Source organism: Bos taurus, chromosome 10 (assembly GCF_002263795.3).
Source record: "Bos taurus isolate L1 Dominette 01449 registration number 42190680 breed Hereford chromosome 10, ARS-UCD2.0, whole genome shotgun sequence".
NCBI classification, from domain to species: Eukaryota; Metazoa; Chordata; class Mammalia; order Artiodactyla; family Bovidae; genus Bos; species Bos taurus.
This window is the reverse complement of record NC_037337.1, coordinates 22,045,101-22,053,881: the sequence shown is the minus strand read 5'-3', so window position 1 is coordinate 22,053,881 and position 8,781 is coordinate 22,045,101. Positions and strand designations below refer to the sequence as shown.

General features: G+C 40.9%; 1 pseudogene; it reads left to right on the top strand.

The window, feature by feature from the left end:
- Positions 1-3,141: 3,141 nt before the first annotated feature.
- On the top strand, positions 3,142-5,183 carry LOC100847799 (elongation factor 1-alpha 1-like; annotated as a pseudogene).
- The last annotated feature ends 3,598 nt before the right edge of the window (positions 5,184-8,781 follow it).

The window sequence follows — 8,781 nt, the reverse complement described above, 5'->3', positions numbered from 1 at the left end:
GACTGCAAGGAGATCCAACCAGTCCATCCTAAAGGAGATCAGCCCTGGGTGTTCTTTGGAAGGAATGATGCTAAAAGCTGAAACTCCAATACTCTGGCCACCTCATGAGAAAAGTTGACTCATTGGAAAAGACTTTGATGCTGGGAAGGATTGGGGGCAGGAGGAGAAGGGGACGACAGAGGATGAGATGGCTGGATGGCATCACCGACTCAATGGACATGAGTCTGAGTGAACTCCAGGAGTTGGTGATGGACAGGGAGGCCTGCTGTGCTGTAGTCCATGGGGTCACAAAGAGTCAGACATGACTGAGCGACTGAACTGAACTGAAGCAGACTAAGAAAGAGAACCCATTATGGAAGCCGAGTTGTTTTATAACTTAATCTTAAAACTGAAATTCCATCACTTTTTTCCTATTCACTAGAAGCCAGTCACTGGATCTAGCTCACACTCAGGGAGAGAGGATTACACAAGGTGATAAATAACAGGAGGTAAGGATTTCTAGCAGCCATCTTAGGGACTGTCTACCACACAACTCAAGTGTCCAACAGTGGTATAACAGGTAAATTAATTATGGTCTATTTAAATACAGTGAAATATTAAAGAAAACTAATTATAGCTACTTGCATCAAGAAATGACTCACAGACAAAATGCTGGGAGAAAAATAAGCACACACAAAAAATAATCATATGGTATGATTCTAATTATATAACATGGAAAAAAAGGCAAAACTAATCTGTGACAATACAAATTGTATAAAGGTTGCCTTTGCAGAAGAAGGGTTTTCCTGATAGCTCATTTGGTAAAGAATCCGCCTGCAATGCAGGGGACCCCGGTTTGATTCCTGGGTAGGGAAGATACCCTGGAGAAGGGAAAGGCTACCTACTCCAGTATTATGGCAGGGAGAATTCCATGGACTGTATAGTCCACAGGGTCACAAAGAGTCGAACACATCTGAGTGACTTTCACTCACTCACTCACTTGCAGAGGAAGGATGGCCTAATGAATAGGAAAGTTGCTTCCAGAATGTCAGTAATGGATCATTACTACATTGGTGGTGGGGGGGGAGGTAATTTCATAAAACTGGAGAATCTGCCTGTATACTTTTGGTGTCTGCACTCTTCCGTATGCTTACTATACTTCACATAAAAAAAAATACTTTAAAAAATTAAGCCCTCAAAATTCAGAATTGTATTTATTTGGTAACTTTTTATTTTGATATAATTTTAAGTTTGCAGGAAATTCGCAAGACTCATGCAAAGAACTCCAATATTCACCAAGATTCACCAAGTGTTTACATTTTGCCCCATTTGCTTTACTATTCCTTTTAAATATTTACTTTCCACTACATACATTTACGACTGAGCGACTTCACTTTCACTTTTCACTTTCATGCACTGGAGAAGGAAATGGCAACCCACTCCAGTGTTCTTGCCTGGAAAATCCCAGGGACAGTGGAGCCTGATGGGCTGCCGTCTATGGGGTCGCACAGAGTTGGACACGACTGAAGTGACTTAGCAGCAGCAGCAGCACATACATTTAGGGGACTTCCCGGTGGTAAGAAGTGGTAAAGAATTATGATGGCTCAATGATAAAGAATCCATCTACAATGCAGGAAATGCAGGAGACTCAGGTTTGATCTCTAGGTTGAAAAGATCCACGTGGGTGTGGCAACCCACACCAGTATTCTTGCTGGGAAAATCCTGATTTTTATATATTTATTCATTAACTGTGTACATCAGTATGCATTCACAGATTCTTATTCTAGTTAGTGGATTATTATGTTACTATCCTTAATTCTGAGATTCTAATTGTTCTCCATTTGGCTATTCAGAGATCTAAGCTAAATTCTTGGCCTGATTTATTTATTACCAGCCAAGTGACCTTATATTCTGAAATTCCCTCATAATGTAATAAAAGTAGATTGTGAGTTTGGACTTCACAATGTACCCAAGTACAACAAATATATAGGGGAAAGGCAGTACAACATAAGAAAAGAAAAAAAGGGAAAATTAGAGCAAGGCTATGAACCATAAGTTGAGAAATCTCCCTAGTTTTTATCTTTAAGTTTCGGTAATAAATGGTTAGCTCAAAGTAAATGAGAAGAACAGGGATGGGTTTTTAAGGCTCTGTTAAAATATGCCATTTTTGAAATCAGGAATAAACAGTAGTTAAAGTTCACAGAGAAGTAACTTCAGGCTTCTATTTTCTTTGTTGTAAAAGCTCCCTTTTCCATTTTCATTTGTCGGACACAACTGAGCGACTAACACACAGGCTTCGTGATAAGTATCAACTAACAATAGTAAGAACTAGAAGTTCGCCTACAACTCAGCACAATACAAAAAGAAATTGTTTATAAGACCGGGTTGTTTTTCCCAGTAGGATGTTTTTAAGTAATCGCTCTTTATTTATGCAGAGACAATTCTTCTCAGTCAACGAGCTCTATTTTCTGCATCTTGAACAACAAACAAAATCTCTAAGAAGCATTCTACCTTTCAAAATCTAGATTATGCTAAATAACTCCTACATTTACGAATAAAAGCCTGTCAAAGAAAGTGGGGCTTTTTTCTCACATTGAATTTTGGGAGTTGGCAGCAAACACCTCCAGCACTCTAAAAACCTGACGGGTAAAATCAACACACACCATTGGGAAATGAAAAGCAAAAATCAGAAGAGAGAGTTTGACCATTGCCCCAGCAATGGAATTGATCTATCAGAGAGATTAGAAATTGAAAGATTTCAACAGAGAATTATAGAATTGGAAAGGTAAGCTCTGTTTAGGGAAAATACTACATAGGGAGCATTAATCTCTTATAGGATTGGTTACTTTAACCAGCCTTGGACACAATCAAATACCTAGACTTTCAAGAGAGGAAGCTTTGACATCACTGCACAGCATCCTACAAAGCCTAATGAACCGCAACTGGCTTCTGGTAACACCCACAACCACTTCATGACCCCTTCAAACTGCGAAATGGAAATTAGGCTCAATGACATTTAGTCATCCAAACTTTTTTGAAAAGTTTAGAACAAAAAGATGAGAAGAAAATCATATGTTGTGCTATGAAAATCAAGAGAAGAGAGTTTTAGAAAAAAGGGAGATCAACAGTGTTGAATACCACAGAGGAGCTAAAACAGGGAAGGCTGGGAAAAAGCACTTTTGCCTTGTGATTAAGAAGCCAGGACTGCTATTCAATGAGCAATATGAATCACAGGGACAGAAGTTGAAGGAGCAGGAGGAGTCAAGAGAGTAGAACCAGGAGCGACTGTGCACTAGAAAATGGAGTTTCATTCTTAAACCAGCAACAATAAAAGGATTAGAAAAGAGGCTAAGAGTTCCATCGAAGTCAAACAAAGGTTTTTGGTGTGTGTGTGTATCTGTCTGTATCTTCCAACACAGGGAAGAAAGATTATGTATACAAGCAGAGGAGAGAAGAGGAAATTAAAAGTTCTCAAGTTAGGACTTCCCTGGTGGTCCAGTGATTAAGAATCCGCCTGCCAATGCAGGGGCTAGAGTTTCAATCCCGGGTCCAGGAAGATTCCACATACCTTGGGGCAACTAAGTCCATGCCACAACTACTGAAGCCCTAGTGCAGAGCTTGTGCTCCCAAACAAGAGAAGCCATCAGTGAGAAGCCCTCAAACCACAATGAAGAGAAAGCCCATAAGCAGCAACAAAGACCCAGCAGAGCCAAAGAATAAATTAATAAACAATACAGAGAAGTATTTTTAGTAAATAAACGAAATGAAAGGCAACTTCAAAATTTTTTTTAAAAAAGGCGCAAAAGGCTTTTTCACAATGGGTTTGCCCCCAGGAACATGTGTCATAAAAACCATCACTAAATCTAAGCCAAAATGGGAAAGGAAAAGACTCATATCCACATTGCTGTCACTGGACAGGTTGACTCAGGCAAGTCTACCAATACTGGCCATCTGATCTACAAATGTGGTGGAACTGACAAAGAACCATCAAAAACTTTAGGAGAGAGGCTGCTGAGATGGGAGAGGTCTCCTTCAAGTATGTCTGGGTCTTGGATAAACTGAAAGCTGAACCTGAGATATCACCATTAATATCTTCCCAAGGAAATTCGAGGCCAGCAAGTACTATGTGACCAACATTGATGCCCCAGAACACAAAGACTTATCAACAACATGATTGCAGACATATCTCAGTCTGACTGTGCTGTCCCGATTGTTATTGCTGGTGCTGATGAATTTGAAGCAGTCATCTCCAAGAATGGGCAGACCTGTGAGCATGCCCTTCTGGCCTATATTCTGAGTATGAAACAACTACTCATTAGTGTTAACAAAATGGATTCTACTGAGCCACGCTAGAGCCAGAAGAGATACTACAAGGAAATCATTAAGGAAGCCAGCACCTACATTAAGAAAATTGGCTACAACCCTGACACAGTAGCATTTGTGCCAATTTCTGGTTGGAATGGTGACAACATGCTGGAGCCAAGTGCTAACACACCTTGGTTCAGGACTGGAAATTCACCTGTAAAGATGGCAAAGACAGTGGAACCACGCTGCTTGAAGCTCTGGACTGCCTCCTGCCACCAATTTTTCCAACTGACCAGCCCTTGCATCTGCCCCTCTAAGACATCTATAAAACTGGTGGCACTGGTACTCCCTGTATGTCCAATGCAGACTGGTGTTCTCCAGTTAATGTTACAACTGAAGTAAAGTCTATTGAAATGCATCATGAACCTTTGAGTGACTCCCTTCCTGGGGACAACGTGGATTTTGATGTCAAAATATTCATTGTGGCAATGCAGCTGGTGACAGCAAAAATGACCCACCAATGGAAGTAGCTGGCTTCATAGCTAAAGGTGATTATATTGAACCAATCAGGCTAGATCAGTGCTGAATACACACCTGTGCTGGACTGCCGCACAGCTCACATCACTCCCAAGTTTACTGAGCTGAAGACTGATGGTCATTCTGAGGAAAAGCTGGAAGTGGCCCCTAATTCTTGAAGCAGGTGATGCTGCCATCATTGATATGGTTTCTGGTAAGGCCATGTGTTTTGAGAGCTTCTCTGATTATCCTCCTCTGGGTCATTTTTCACTGTTCATGACATGAAATAGATGGCTGTGAGTGTCATCAAAACAGTGGACAAGAACACAGCTGGAGCTGGCAAGGTCACCAAGTCTTCCCAGAAAGCTCAGAAGACTAAATGAATATTATCCCCAATATCTGCCACCCCAGTCTTAATCAGTGGTGGAAGAATAGTCTCAGAACTGTTTGTCTCAATTGGCTATTTACATTCAATAATAAAAGACAGGGTTAATGATAACACTGCATCACAAAACCTTCAGAAGGAAAGGAGAATGTTTTGTGGACCATCTGTTTTGTATGGGCAGTTTAAAGTTATTAGTTTTTAAAATCAGCAACTTTTTATTTGAACATTTTTAAATTTTTATTTTATATTTAAGCATCGTTGACTAACAATGCTGTGTTAGTTTCAGGTGTACAGCAAAGTGATTCAATTATTCTTATACATGTATCTATTCTTTTTCAAATTCCTTTTCCCATTTAGACGACTGCAGAATATTGAGCAGTATTCCCTGCTCAATAGATAACAAGTAGGTGCTTGTTTATCTATTTAAATATAGCAGCATGTATGAAAATCAGCACTTTTTAATGGAAACAACTTGACCAAAAGTCTGTCACAGAATTCTGCGTTCCATTAAAACAAACCTTTTATTTAACTTTTACTTATTTTTGGTCATGCTGGGTCTTTGTTGCAGCTCAAGAAGAGTTTTCTCTAGTCGCAAGGGCTTCTCTAGTTGCAGAGAATGGGCTCTGGAGGATGCGGACTCTAGTCGTAGTGTACAGGCTTTGCACATGGGATCTCAGTTTCCCGATCAGGGATCAAACCTGAGTCCCCTGCATTGAAAGGCAGATTCTTAGCCACTGGACCACCAGAGAAGCCCTAAAGCAAAGCTTGATGAGAGGGAAAAAGTGCAAAAGATAGGAGACTTGCTCCCTGCCTCTAGAATTGTATAATCTAGACGAGGAAACAGGGCTAATTTTCACGAAAAGGCAATAAAAAAACACAGAAAAAAAGTCAGAAACAAGTGCAAACTAATATAAGCAGAACTCGGTTAGCTTTAGTAGTAATGAAATGTTTTCTGAAGTACAAAAACCTATTCACATAACATTTTAATTCATTTCAGTTATCTACTGCCACACAACAAAGTACTCTAATGTGCAGAAGCTTTTAAGGTTAATTAGGTCCCCTTTGTTTATTTTTGCTTTTATTTCCAATATTCTGGGAGGTGGGTCATAGAGGATCCTGCTGTGATGTATGTCAGAGAGTGTTTTGCCTATGTTCTCCTCTAGGAGTTTTATAGTTTCTGGTCTTACGTTGAGATCTTTAATCCATTTTGAGTTTATTTTTGTGTATGGTGTTAGAAAGTGTTCTAGTTTCATTCTTTCACAAGTGGTTGACCAGATTTCCCAGCACCACTTGTTAAAGAGATTGTCTTTAATCCATTGTATATTCTTGCCTCCTTTGTCAAAGATAAGGTGCCCATATGTGCATGGACTTATCTCTGGGCTTTCTATTTTGTTCCATTGATCTATATTTCTGTCTCTGTGCCAGTACCATACTGTCTTGATAACTGTGGCTTTGTAGTAGAGCCTGAAGTCAGGTAGGTTGATTCCTCCAGTTCCATTCTTCTTTCTCAAGATCGCTTTGGCTATTCGAGGTTTTTTGTATTTCCATACAAATCGTGACTATGAGGTACCATTTCACACCAGTCAGAATGGCTGCAATCCAAAAGTCTACAAATAATAAATGCTGGAGAGGGTGTGGAGAAAAGGGAACCCTCTTACACTGTTGGTGGGAATGCAAACTAGTACAGCCACTATGGAGAACAGTGTGGAGATTCCTTACAAAACTGGAAATAGAACTGCCTTATGATCCAGCAATCCCACTGCTGGGCATACACACTGAGGAAACCAGAAGGGAAAGAGACACGTGTACCCCAATGTTCATCGCAGCACTGTTTATAATAGCCAGGACATGGAAGCAACCTAGATGTCCATCAGCAGATGAATGGATAAGAAAGCTGTGGTACATATACACAATGGAGTATTACTCAGCCATTAAAAAGAATACATTTGAATCCGTTCTAATGAGGTGGATGAAACTGGAGCCTATTATACAGAGTGAAGTAATCCAGAAGGAAAAACACCAATACAGTATACTAACGCATATATATGGAATTTAGAAAGATGGTAACAATAACCCGGTGTACGAGACAGCAAAAGAGACACTGATGTATAGAACAGTCTTATGGACTCTGTGGGAGAGGGAGAGGGTGGGAAGATTTGGGAAAATGGCATTGAAACATGTAAAATATCATGTAAGAAACGAATTGCCAGTCCAGGTTCGATGCACGATACTGGATGCTTGGGGCTAGTGCACTGGGACGACCCAGAGGGATGGTATGGGGAGGGAGGGAGGAGGGAGGAGGGTTCAGGATGGGGAACACATGTATACCTGTGGCGGATTCATTTTGATATTTGGCAAAACTAATACAATTATGTAAAGTTTAAAAATAAAATAAAATTTAAAAAAAAAAGCCAAAGTACTCTAAAACTTAGTGGCTAAAACCACAATCATTGAATCTGCTTGGATTCTACAACTTAGGCAGAGCTGAGCAGCCTATCTACCATACACAGAGTCATCTAAAGTATCAACAGCTACAGTAGAGGCTGAAGAAGCCGCTTGCAAAATGACCTTCTTCACATGGCTGGAGAGTTGGTTGTGACTGTTGGCTGGGAGCTCAGTGGGTGCTGTTAGCCAAGCCCTCAGCCAGGGTTCCTCCATGTGGTTAGGTTGGGCTTTACACTTTACACAGCATGGAAGTCCAATGCCACTTCCCCATGAATGCAAAAGTAGAAGCTATTAAGCTTTCTTAAGGCATACAGTCGGTAAAGAATCTGACTGCAATGTGGGAGACCCAAGTTCGATTTCTGGGTGGAGACAGTCCCTGGAGAAGGGAATGGCAACCCACCCCAGTATTCTTGCCTGGAGAATTCCATGGACAGAGGAGCCTGGCCAGCTACAGTCCATGGGGTCACAAAGAGTAAGACACGACAGAGCGACTAACACACACACACAAACACACACACAGCACAAAGAGTCAGACACGACTGAGCAACTAACACACACACACACACACAAAAGGCATAGGCCTAGGATGAATTCTAAGGACCAAAGCAAGTCATAGGCCAGCTCAGATTCAAGAGACAGGAACTATCAATGGTGCAAAACCGAGAGGGAAGATTCATTTGGGGCTACCAAAATGCATCACTAAAAACAAAGCTAGTAGAGGTGATGGAATTCCAGTTGAGTTATTTCAAATCCTTAAAGATGATGCTGTGAAAGTGCTGTGCTCAATATGCCAGCAAATTTGGAAAACTCAGCAGTGTCCACAGGGCTGGAAAAGGTAAGTTTTCATTCCAGTCCCAAAGAAAGGCAATGCCAAAGAATGCTCAAACTACCGCACAATTGCACTCATCTCATACGCTAGTAAAGTAATGCTCAAAATTCTCCAATCCAGGCTTCAACAATATGTGAACGATGAACTTCCAGATGTTTAAGCTGATTTTAGAAAAGGCAGAAGAATGAGAGATCAAATTGCCAACATCTGCTGGGAAAAGGCAATGGCACCCCACTCCAGTACTTTGCCTGGAAAATCCCATGGATGGAGGAGCCTGGTAGGCTGCAGTCCATGGGGTCGTGAAGAGTTGAACACGACTGAG